General features: G+C 39.3%; 1 pseudogene; it reads right to left on the bottom strand.

Moving 5' to 3' along the window:
• Positions 1 to 9,844: 9,844 nt before the first annotated feature.
• LOC130683215 (40S ribosomal protein S20-like) lies at positions 9,845 to 10,848 on the bottom strand (annotated as a pseudogene).
• Positions 10,849 to 11,334: the final 486 nt, after the last annotated feature.

The following is an 11,334-nucleotide window of genomic DNA, read 5'->3' as shown; positions in this document are numbered from 1 at the left end:
ATGGTGTCTGGCAAGTAATAGGGGCTTGTATTTGTTGAGTAAATGGAAACATAATTGGCATATACCATGTGCCAGGGAATATGTTAGAGGCTTTATAGATGGAGGAAGATCATTCATTGACATGTTAGTTTGGTTTTGGTCTCTATTGTATTACCACTCCCCTGCAACAGGTAGCTGTTGGGTATTTCCTGTCCTCAGAGTGTGTAAAGGGCTGAGAAGTGTCAGCAGAAGGGTTCTCAGCTTGACCTAAAGGTAAGTCACTGAAATTGTACAGTTTGTCCTGAAGGGGTCTTTCCGTAACCTTGTAGAGAAGGGAGTGTGAAGTGGAGCCCTAATAATGGCAAAGATTGAATTTCTTTCCAGCCTGTGGGGCTGCGGGTTTGAAGATGGACTTAATAAAATAAAGTGCCTTTTCTCATAGATCTACATTTGTGGAATAAGATTTATGCATTTTACACGTTATTTGATTTTAAAATTCTTAAGCAAGTACACAAGTCAGCTTTATTATTCCCATTTTACAGATGATTAATTGATTAATTAGCACCTGCCATGTCCAAGATATTTAGCTCCCAGAAAGATGGCTTATAGATTTTATTTCATGTGTCATCTCTTATCACTTAGCAATGGCTATAAATGCGCTAAGAAGGATTCTCAGGCCGAGTCTGGGAACAGAGCCATCTTCAATCAGCTGTCTGTTGTTGGGTCTAGTGGTTTGCAGTCATTGCATACATTTACATTTCTTGCTTGAGGCACTAGGGGGCAATCAAAGATGAACAAGACCCCCTATGGAAATACCTATCCTTTAACATTCGGCTCCACTCCCACCATTTCCCGAAGCTTTCTTGATCATTCCAGCTTCTCTCTCTTTTCCAATCCTATAGCCACCGTCTAGTAGGTGAGACAGGGAAATGTAACAATTCTCATGACACTTAGCACTGATGCAGCTTAGAACTCTGAATACTTGTATCCCACTTCCTCAGCTGGACAAGAAGGCCCTGGAAATCAGTGCTTAGTGCTCAAAAGTCTCATATGGCTTACTGCAATGGGCATCCAATGAATATTTGTTGAGCAGAGGGATAAATGAATTAATAAATAAGATGGGATACTGCATACCAGGACTTTTTATTGCTATTGGGTTGAAGAGCATACAAATAAATACATGATCCAAAACTGCACAAATGATGCATAGCCTAGCAAGCAACCTACAGGATCCTGCTCTAGTCCTGTGGTCAGCATCTGTTCTGCCTAGTTAGTGTTTCTCAAACATCTGTAGTTGTTAAATATTACATCTAAATTGAACATATAAGTCTCAAACTGAAACCACCCCCAAAAGTCATCATCCCCATATCCTGTTTTATTCATCTCCTAGCAGTTCTCCCTCATCCAACATACTCCACATTTTACTTATTTTATTTTATTGTCTGTCTTCTCCCCTCACAAGGGGGAAGAATGCAATGAAGACAGGATTTTTATCCTTTTTGTGACTCCTTGTTTCATTTAAACTATTGCTGTATAAATAAACAACCCAAAATTTAGCAGCATAAACTAACAACCATTTCACTATGTGAAGCAGACATGGTGCGGTAGGTGTATTAGTTTGCTACTGCTATGTAACAAATTATCACAAATTTAGTAGCTTAACTAACATACATCTATTACTTCAGGTGGTCAGGAGTCCGGTCACAGATTATCCGGGTCCTCTGATTAGAGGCTGACAAGATCGCAGTCAAGCTGTTGGCTGGGCAGAATTTTTTTCTAGTAATGAGAGCCTTTCTCAAGCTCCTACAGTTATTGGCGAAATTCAGTCCCTTGTGGTTGTAGGACTTAGGTCTGTGGTTTCTTGCGGGCTGTCAGTAGGGGCTGCTCTCAGCTCCTGAAGGCCACTGGCAGTCTCTTACCATGTGGCCCTCTCACCACATGGCAGCTTTCTTCCTCGAGGCTGACAAAGGAATCTGTCTCTCAGGAAGGGCCCAATTGCTCTTTTAAGAGCTTTTACCTGATTAAGTTGGGCCCATCCTGGATAATTCCCCTTTTTATTAATTCAAAATCATGTGATTTGTGACCTTAATTACATTTGCAAAATCCCTTCACTTTGCCATTAGCACAATCATGGGGAGTAATATCCTACCATATTCATAGCCTTACCTCCCCTGCCCCATCCACTCAAGGAAGAGGACTTTACAGGATAGGTACACAAGGGGGTGTATGTAAGAATCTTGGGGCCAGCTGAGAATTCTACCTACCATAGCAGAAGTGTCCTGTATGGTAAAAGTGTGGGGGCGGGGGGTGTCTTAGCTGGGAAGACTTGAATGGTGGGAGGCTAGAATCATTTGCAGGTACCTTCACTCAACACACAGGCTCCTGGTCAGAGAGGACTCAAAGGTAGGCCCACTGGTACTGAAGATCAGAGACACTAACATGTGGCCTCTCCATGTGACTTGGGCTTCTCATACCATGGGGGCTGGTTCTGAGAGGGTATTCCAAAAGGGATCATCTAAAAATGAGTATTTCAAAAGATCAGGTGGAAGCTGCATGGCTTTTTATGACCTAGCTACAGAGGTCACATGCATCAGTTTTGTGCCACAAAACTGTACACTTTCCAGGGATGTAGACCCTTCCTCTCAATGGGACAAACAGCCAAAAATCTGTAGCCATTCTTTCTTTCTTTTTTTATTACAGCATCTTTAATATACACTTTATGTTGATTTCAAATATACAACACAGTGGTTCAACAGTTACCCATATTACTAAATTCTCACCCCCTGTAGTGTGGTCACTATCTATCAATGTAGTGAGATGTTACAGTACCATTAGCTGTATTCTCCATGCTCTACTACCATCCCTGTAACCAGTTTATATTGTGATTGCGAATTATTGTGCCCCTTTTTCCCCTTCCCTCTCTCCTCTCCTCTCCCCAGCCCCTCCACCTTGGTAACCACTAGTCACTTCTCAGTGTCTATGAGCCTACTGCTGTTTTGTTTCTTCTGTTTTGTGTAGCATGATCTTTTTTAAACACTATCACACTGTTGTACTTCCAGTAGGCATGAAATCAATATTCCTTGAAATATTAAAATATTTGTCTAATGAATCTAACTTGGGCTAGAATGGAATTATATTAAGGAAACCTATCTGGCAGACATATCTCAAATGATGAATGAGTTGAATAGGAGAAAGTATTTTAGGAAAATCATTTTAGGCAGAGGGAACAGCATATGCAAAGGCATAGAAACATGAAAAAAAAACTGGGCACATTAGGGCAACTATAGGTAGTTGAGTGTAGCTAGAGCACTGAGTATGTATGGAGCAGTGGGAGGAGCTGCATGTAGAGAGATGGGCAGGGTCAGGTCGTACAGGGACTTATGGGTTATGCTATAGAGTTTTTTCTCCTGGAAGAGCTGGGAAAACATTGAAGAGTGCAATGGATTCAAGTAGCATTTCAGATTTCATGTCTGCAGTATAGGAGGTAGATTGGAGGTATGGAGACCAGTGAGAAGGCTGTTGTAGTAATTCAGGCAAGAGATGATGAGAATGAATGGTGGCCTTTGCATTGGGGATGAAGAAGAGAGGACAGTTTTCCACATCAGAGTCTTATTCAATAATTTTAGTATTGGTTTGCTTATTTATTTATTTTTGCATTCATTGCAGTCTGAATTCCTGTTCTTACTATTCATCACAGAGTTTGGTTCTCATCTGGAATGCACAAGTGTTGAAACTCATTGGCATAAGTCAGGCATGGTGTACAGTGCTTCTGAACACTACTCCCTACACAGTCTTTACAGCTCAGCTCTGACCTGGCTCCCTTGGTGCTGAGTGTTGATGATGAGATATAAATACATTGAGGTGAAGCCACGAGAGTCACCTTGGCTTAGGATACAGCAAGGGGATAGAAACTGATTCCTGCTTTGCATGTGTTCAAAGCAGCATGACATATTTGTACAGCAGTGTTCTCTCTGGAGTGCCAAGTACTTAATAAATATCACCTCTGCACATTTTTGCAAGTAGAGCTAGTTGAATTCCCAGGTTCCCAGATCTTTTTGCAGAATTTCTGAGGTGAATAAACTCCTTTTATTTCTTCTCACTAGGAAATTATCAGAAGGCTGGTCACATTTAGAACTACGACAAATTCTTGACTCCTTCCTGCTGATGGAGGGAGGGACCAGGACCATGACCCTTTTATCACCGATTGGGTTGCCAGATAGAGGGTGGGTGAGGTTCTGATGTCTAGTCAGTGGGGAAACCCAGAGAAAATTCAGGTCATACATATCTTCTCATGTAATTCATGAACTCACTGCACTGTTACCTAAAACAAATATGTGTTGTTTAATAAGTGCTAAGGAAAATCTAGACACTAAGAATCCCTTCAGATCTGTTCAATAAATATTTATTCACTACCTACTGTAAGGCAATCACTGTTCACAATGAGATCACTAACAACAAAAATCCTTGTTAAGAAGCTCACATTCTAGTGAGGGGAAACAAACTAATGATAATACAGACATTACAGCTGAGATTATATTGTTGGAAATAGTAATTAAAGCCAATAGTATGTTAAAAGATAATGTGTTTTATGGACACAACAAAGCTGAGTAAAGGGGACTGGGAGATCAACAGGGCATAATCTGCAGTCTTAAATAGAATGATTTTGGTATGCTTATTAAAAGCCATTTTTTAAAAATCCTCAACTTCGCCTAGTTACATTTGAAGTAAAGAAACCTTATTCTTGAGCCACTTAAGTTGCTTTGTCTTCTGCATCTCAGTTTTATTCATTCACTCATTCAAACAACACAAATTTGTTGCCTTAATAGTGTTGTTCCCATCTATACCTTGGAAAACTTCTTAAGTAATCAACAAAATCACTGTTCTCATGGAGCGTCTAATCTAACAGGAAGGCAGACTTCAAACAAAGGATTCTCAGAAAGTACAATGGATGCTACGAGGAGGAAAGCTTTGAGTGGGGAGAGCACATTATAAGGGATGTGTGACCCAGGGTACAAGTCAGGGAGACCTCTGAGAGATGTGATTTAAGGTGAAGCGTGAAGGGTAACTGGTAAAGTGGGGTAGGCTAGGATGGGAAAGGGTGTTCCATGCGGAGGAAATAGCCTGTGTGAATGACAGTCTGGGGTCTCCGGTGGCTTGGCAGCAGTTCACTATGGCTAGAGCAAAGAGGACCAGGTAAAAGTTATCTGGAGAGGTAAGGAGAGGTCAAATCACATAGGACCCGTAGCCATGTAAATTCTCTGCAAAAGGAAGATGAAGAATAACACACAGAATCCTGCATTGAGAAGATGGTCAATAAATGATAACCTATAACCGTAAAAGGATGGTAATAACAGTAATGAATCATAGCATTGCATAACCTTAAGCCAGTTACAAGCTGGTGTCCTTGGTGTATCTTCTTGGTAAGGTGAAGCCGGGCACTGGTAGCAATATGCTGACATAGGTTGGTGTTTAAGGGAAAGCTAAGTTCTCTATCAACTTCTAAGCCCCAAATACACGATCCCTGATTTTCTTGGTAGGTAAGAAAGGAAAAGAATTTGTAATTGGAGACAATCTGGCTTTCGGGGTTAAGCCTGCCACTTACTAGCTCTGTGATCTTGCACAAGTCTTCTATTTTTCTGGATCTCAATTATCTTATCTGTAAAATGGAGATATAATAATGATACTATTCACTCTCAAAGAGCCAATGCAAGGATCAAATGGAATGATATTTGGGAAATTTTATTGTAATTTCTAAAGTGCTACAGTTTGGTTTGACTTAGTCCTGGGTATATTGATGGAAAAAGATCCTAAGAAAAAAAGACTCTTTGTAATTTCCCCAGATCAGGTTCTTTCCATCACCACGGCAAATGCACTTCAACCTATTTCTAAGCCAGTGGGTTTATGCATTCTTTAATTGTTGAGGGAATATTGTTTTGAGGCCCCAATTCTTTATAGTGCTGCTCTAAAATTCAGTCCAAGCTGAAAACAAATAGAAAATCAGGAACTGGTGGTTCACATGACATTCATTCACAGTTCTCTACAAATAATGGGGGTCTGTTTAGGTGGTAATAGACAAGTCTAATCTCCCCGATATTACTGTAATTATTAACTACTACTCCTAAAGTCTATCGACTTATCATTATTGTTATTATTATGAAACTCAATCCCATTTCCATGTCATAAAGATAAACCAAATCTCATTTCAATTAGTTACAGCAGGAGGGAATGAACTTTAAACAGACATTTAATTTCTGAAAAAAAAAATTAGGAAGTTCTTCATGGAAATGTTATGGCATTTTGAAACAGATTAATAGTTCAGTGTGAACACATCCACCCTGCAGCTAAATGATGGGCATATGATGATGAGGAGACAGGTTAAATGAGCAAAACCAGTTGATACCAGTGATTTTGTTCTAATCAAATAGTATTCACTTTATGACTCTTCAGTGCTGTTCTTTTTTCGTTCACTTTACAGATAGAATTATTGGTCTTGTATTATGGGTGTATTTTATTTATTAAGGGAAAGTAGTTGACTTTTGGAGAGAATAAAATATAACAAAATCTTCCCAAATTTCACCTAGATGAGGTGAAGACTCATATTCTCTCCCAAAAGGTCAAATTCCCAACATGTCGACCTGTAGCTGGGGTGGAGGTGGAGGGAGCCTGGAGCTGATTCAGAAATCTTGTCCATTCTTTTTTTTCTTTTTATTAACATTCATATCCAAGACTGTGCCCACTTTTCAGCAGCTGAACATGACAAGGGGAAAAGGTTTCAATGATGAATTCTTGTGTGTGTCTGTAAATTTCATGCTTGTGAAGTTGGATTAATAGCAAGGGAGACTGAAGTCCTTTTGTTCTTGCACAAACAGCTACAAAGCAGAGAGCGACAGTATGAGCTTCCCAGTCTAGCAAGGCCTCGAGGCATGACTGGAGGGACCTCGTAGTCAGTCTCTGGCCTCTCTTTTGAGGGCTAATTATGGCATTTGTTCCACTGGGACCTGGATGGAAACCACAAAACGAATGTCAGCAAGACTTCGACGTTCCTTTCAGCCTCCATGAAGGCTGGGTTTGAGTGAAATCTTCTAGGTTTAAATTTGTTGCCATGGAACTACCACCCAAAGCCTTTATACTTTTCAATTCTCAGGGAAAGAAATTACAAACTAATCTGGCTGGCATGTGGTTACAGAAGGAATCGTCTTTGGATGTTTGAAACACAGTTCTTTCCTCCAGGGCACCAGATTTGTTGCTAGGTATACGACAGGATTAAAAACTTCTATTACTGGAAAGGAGAGACCACTTCGCAGTACTACACTATTATAAAAAGAACAAGCCCTTTGGGACAGATCTGTTGTAGACAATTGAAATAAAGTTAATAAGGCTTTGACTTTTTATCTAACATCATTTTTAAAAGGAGCTGAAAGTATTTCATCTAATTCAGTTTAGCACAGTTTGTGGCTCTACTACTTAAGTGGCTTAGTGACTAGGAACTTTTAAATGAGGGCTTGTTTTCACTAAGTTTTTGCAGAGAAATGAGAAAAATAAGGACAATATAGCAAGCTTTTCTATAAAACCTCATTTATTCTTCTATTTTAGGTGTTAAAAGATATCCTTTCTTTTATGAAATGATGCTGATGGTAGATGGTATTTGTTTTTTTTTAAATGCCCTTCACAAAATACAAAAGATGATAAACTTAAGTTTATTCTTATATTAAAAAAAAAAAGTTTTGTGTTTTAATTTTCAGGTCAACAAAATCCCAAGATCTGAAAACCACTATCTTAGAGGAAGGGCTCTGGAGTTAGAGAAACTGAACTCTGTGACTTACCAGCTATTTGACCTTGAGCAAGATAATTAGTTTTCTGAGCTTTGATTTTCTTATTTGCAAAATGAAGATCAAAGATATTGTAAGCTAGCTATTTTCACAGAAGTAAAAAAATTGGACACAGCCCAGTTTGAGGAACACAAACGTCCATTAGCTAGGGATTTGATAAATGAACTGTGGTATACATATGCAATGGAATACTATTCAGCAATAAAAAGGAATGAACAACTGATACATACTACAACATAGATGAACCTTAAATACATTCAAGGAAGTGAAAGAAGCTAGGCACACAAGACTACGTAATGTATCATTCCCCTATATGAAGTGTCCAGAAAAGATAAATTCATAGAAACAGAAAATAGATTCATGGTTGCCTGAGGCTAGGGGTAAGAACAAGGACTGACTACAAATGGACATGAAAGATCTCTCTCTGGGGTAATGGAAATAGTCTAAAATAGGATCATAGTGATGGTTGCACAACTCTGTATGGTTACTAGGAATCACTGAATTAAAATGGGTGAATTCTTTGGTGTGTAAATTATACTTCAATAAAGCTGTTTAAAAAATACTTTAAAAATAAAAAGGAAAAAAAGATGAGCTAACATCCGTGAAGCACCTAGCGTGGTACTGATACACAGTATGTGTGCAATGAAGAGCACCAAAATTATAGAACTGTGTTAGCCAACCATTCAAAGAACTCACTCCTCCACTGTGACTTGTTGAAATTTGCATAAGTGAGCATTAATTAAAGCCATTATGATTTCATTGTCTATATGTTTCTACAGCTAATGTATATCCCTGCCCAAGAGGAAATTGCAGGCTGGTTAGGGAGAAAAGACCTATACATAAAATAATTAGATGCTGAAATAAGCCATTTTAAAATTAAATGCCAAAGTGAGTCACACAGATAGTTGTTGGTCTGAGACTTCAGAAGAAGCTAAGGTCTCTATGTCAGGAAAGGGGCCCTGAGCTGGATCTTGAAGAAGGGGCAAGAAATCAGATGGAAGAGAAGATGCAGAGGGACGCTCCAGGAGGGAAAAGCAGGAAAATGCTGTCACAGAGAAATGTCAGATCATGCTCACTCAGGAGCTCCGGGGAAAGAGCCTGGGCTGCGGATGTCTGTCTGGGTTTTGGTTCAGCCCCTGGCTCCACCATCCACAAACTGTGTGACCTTGAGGAAGTAACTTAATTTCTGAGACCTAATTTCTTCCAGGATTAATTGTTAGCATTAAGGGAGATATCCTACATAAATCTCTTAGCACAATGCCAGGCTAATAGAAGGTATTTTATAAACACTCATTTCCTTTCCTCTTAGGCCCTCAAAGAGGTGATAATTTAGTTACAGAAGAAGCATGTACTAGGGATGACATTTTTAAAGACAGTATCAGATTAAATCCAAATTAATTATACAGTTAGATATTTTTCCTCATCTTAACATCTAGTTTATCAATGCTTTTTGCATTTCCCCTTGGAAATACTCATGGGAGTTAAAAAAAAATCAACTTTATTGTGAAATAATTTACATATAACATACTGCATCCACTTAAAGTGTACAATTCAGTGAGCTTTGACAAATGTGCACACCATGTAACCATCGCCACAATCAAGATACAGAATTTTTCCATCATCCTCAAAAGTTCCCTTATGCCTGTTGCAGCCGATCCTCAGGCAACACTCAGATTTTCTGTGACTATTGGTTAGTTTGCTCTTTCCACAATTTCCTATAAATGGAATCATACAATACATATTCTTTTGTGCCTGGTTTCTTTTATTCATCGTAATGTTTTTGAGATTTATCCATGTTGTTGCACTTTAGTAGTCCATTCCATTTTGCTAAGAGGTATTGCTAAGTAGGATTCCATTGTATGGAAATATCACAATTTATCCATTTACCTGCTATTGGAAATTTGGATTGTTACCAGTTCTTAGCTATTATGAATAAAATTTTATTAATAATAAAGCTGCTGTAATTATTAGAGTACAGCCTTTGGTAGACTTTTTTTTTTTAAACAACTGATAGTCAATTTATCAAAAATGTTCATTTAAGCATCTGCAGTGGTGACTTCCACCTTGACCCTGGCTCGATACTGATGGAAGTAGTCTGCTTAACAATTTCAGAAGGACTGTGCAAATCCACGAGCTGCTTGTGGATCCTCATCTGAAAACAATCCCAAGTCTTAGAACCTTCACTACTGGGTGTTTTTCTTATGAAGAGTCTCCAAGTCTTGGTAGGCATGCGAACTGGTCCTTCACTTTGAGATTCTTTTCTTTTGCACCTCTGATCAAGTCAGCACATACCTTCTCCAAAGGCTACATTGCGGCTGGTTAGAGTAATTCTAATTTGGTGAATCGCCACCTCTGGTTCCACGGGCGTCTTTCCAGTACCTTTAAAGCCATCCCTGTGGCACGGCTTCCCGACGATTTGATCGTGGGCAAGAGAGAACAGCGGGGTCGGGAGCAGGAACGGCCCCCTGCAGCTGCGACCACGTCTTCCTCAAAGAGGAGGGGACGTTTGCTTTCATTCTCTTGGGTAAATACCTACGAGTGGAATTGTCATAAAGTATGTTTAACTTAATAAGAACTGCCAAACTTTCAAAAATAGCTGTCTCATTTTATATTCTCACCAGGAGTATATGAGCATTTCGATTTCCCACATCCTCATCAACACTAAGTATTGTCAGTTGTTTCAATTTTAGCCATCATAATGAATGTGTGGTCCCATCCCATGGTGGTTTAATTTACACTTTCCTGTTGACTAATCTTGGGCTTATTGGCCATTTGTATGTTTTCTTTTGCAAAATATTTGTTCAAGTATTTTGTCCACTTAAGAATTTTTAATAATATTTAAAATGTCTTACATAGAAGACTAAACTCTGTGAGTTTCTGCATCCTCATGCTCTGCTAGAACTCTTGGTAAATATTAGAGGCTCAAGAAGTTGACTGACTGACTTGACTGATGTATGATTTTCTTAGAAGGATTGAACTGGCTCTGTTAATGCTGGTGATCTGTTTATTTCTTTTGGAATCAGTAGAATCACTCACTCATAACTGTATCTGGTGATTTAATACCCAGTTCCTTAGGGCTGGTCGTTTGAAAATAAGTTTAAAACAAGAGAGAGAATCATTGTCATTATCAAATATTTATTGAATTTCCCCAGGTTTGAGGCCCTGTGCTAGGTATTTGGGCATGAGACTTCATTTCTGCCCTCAGGAAGCTTATGGTGGTGCACTTGTAAGACAAAGTGATCTGCTCAAGGGTCATACTCAGGAGTCAGGAGTGACATAGGCAGTTGCTCCCAACTCATGAGTCTGGGAAACCCAGAGGAAGGAGAGGTAACAGGTTCCTTAGGAAATTGGGAAAGGCTGCATGGTGGTGGTGATATAAGAGATGAGTCTGCAGAATAGAAAGGGTGGAGAGAGGCATCACAGATTGAAAGAGAGAGTGGAATGGTGTGAGGAAAGGCAGAGAGTTGGACAGGCTTTGGGAATGGGCTGTAGCTAATCTTGAAATAAGACTGGAGAGTAGGGTGGG

The sequence above is a fragment of the Manis pentadactyla genome, chromosome 4, assembly GCF_030020395.1.
Source record: "Manis pentadactyla isolate mManPen7 chromosome 4, mManPen7.hap1, whole genome shotgun sequence".
NCBI classification, from domain to species: Eukaryota; Metazoa; Chordata; class Mammalia; order Pholidota; family Manidae; genus Manis; species Manis pentadactyla.
This window is presented reverse-complemented; position numbering and strand designations above follow the sequence as displayed.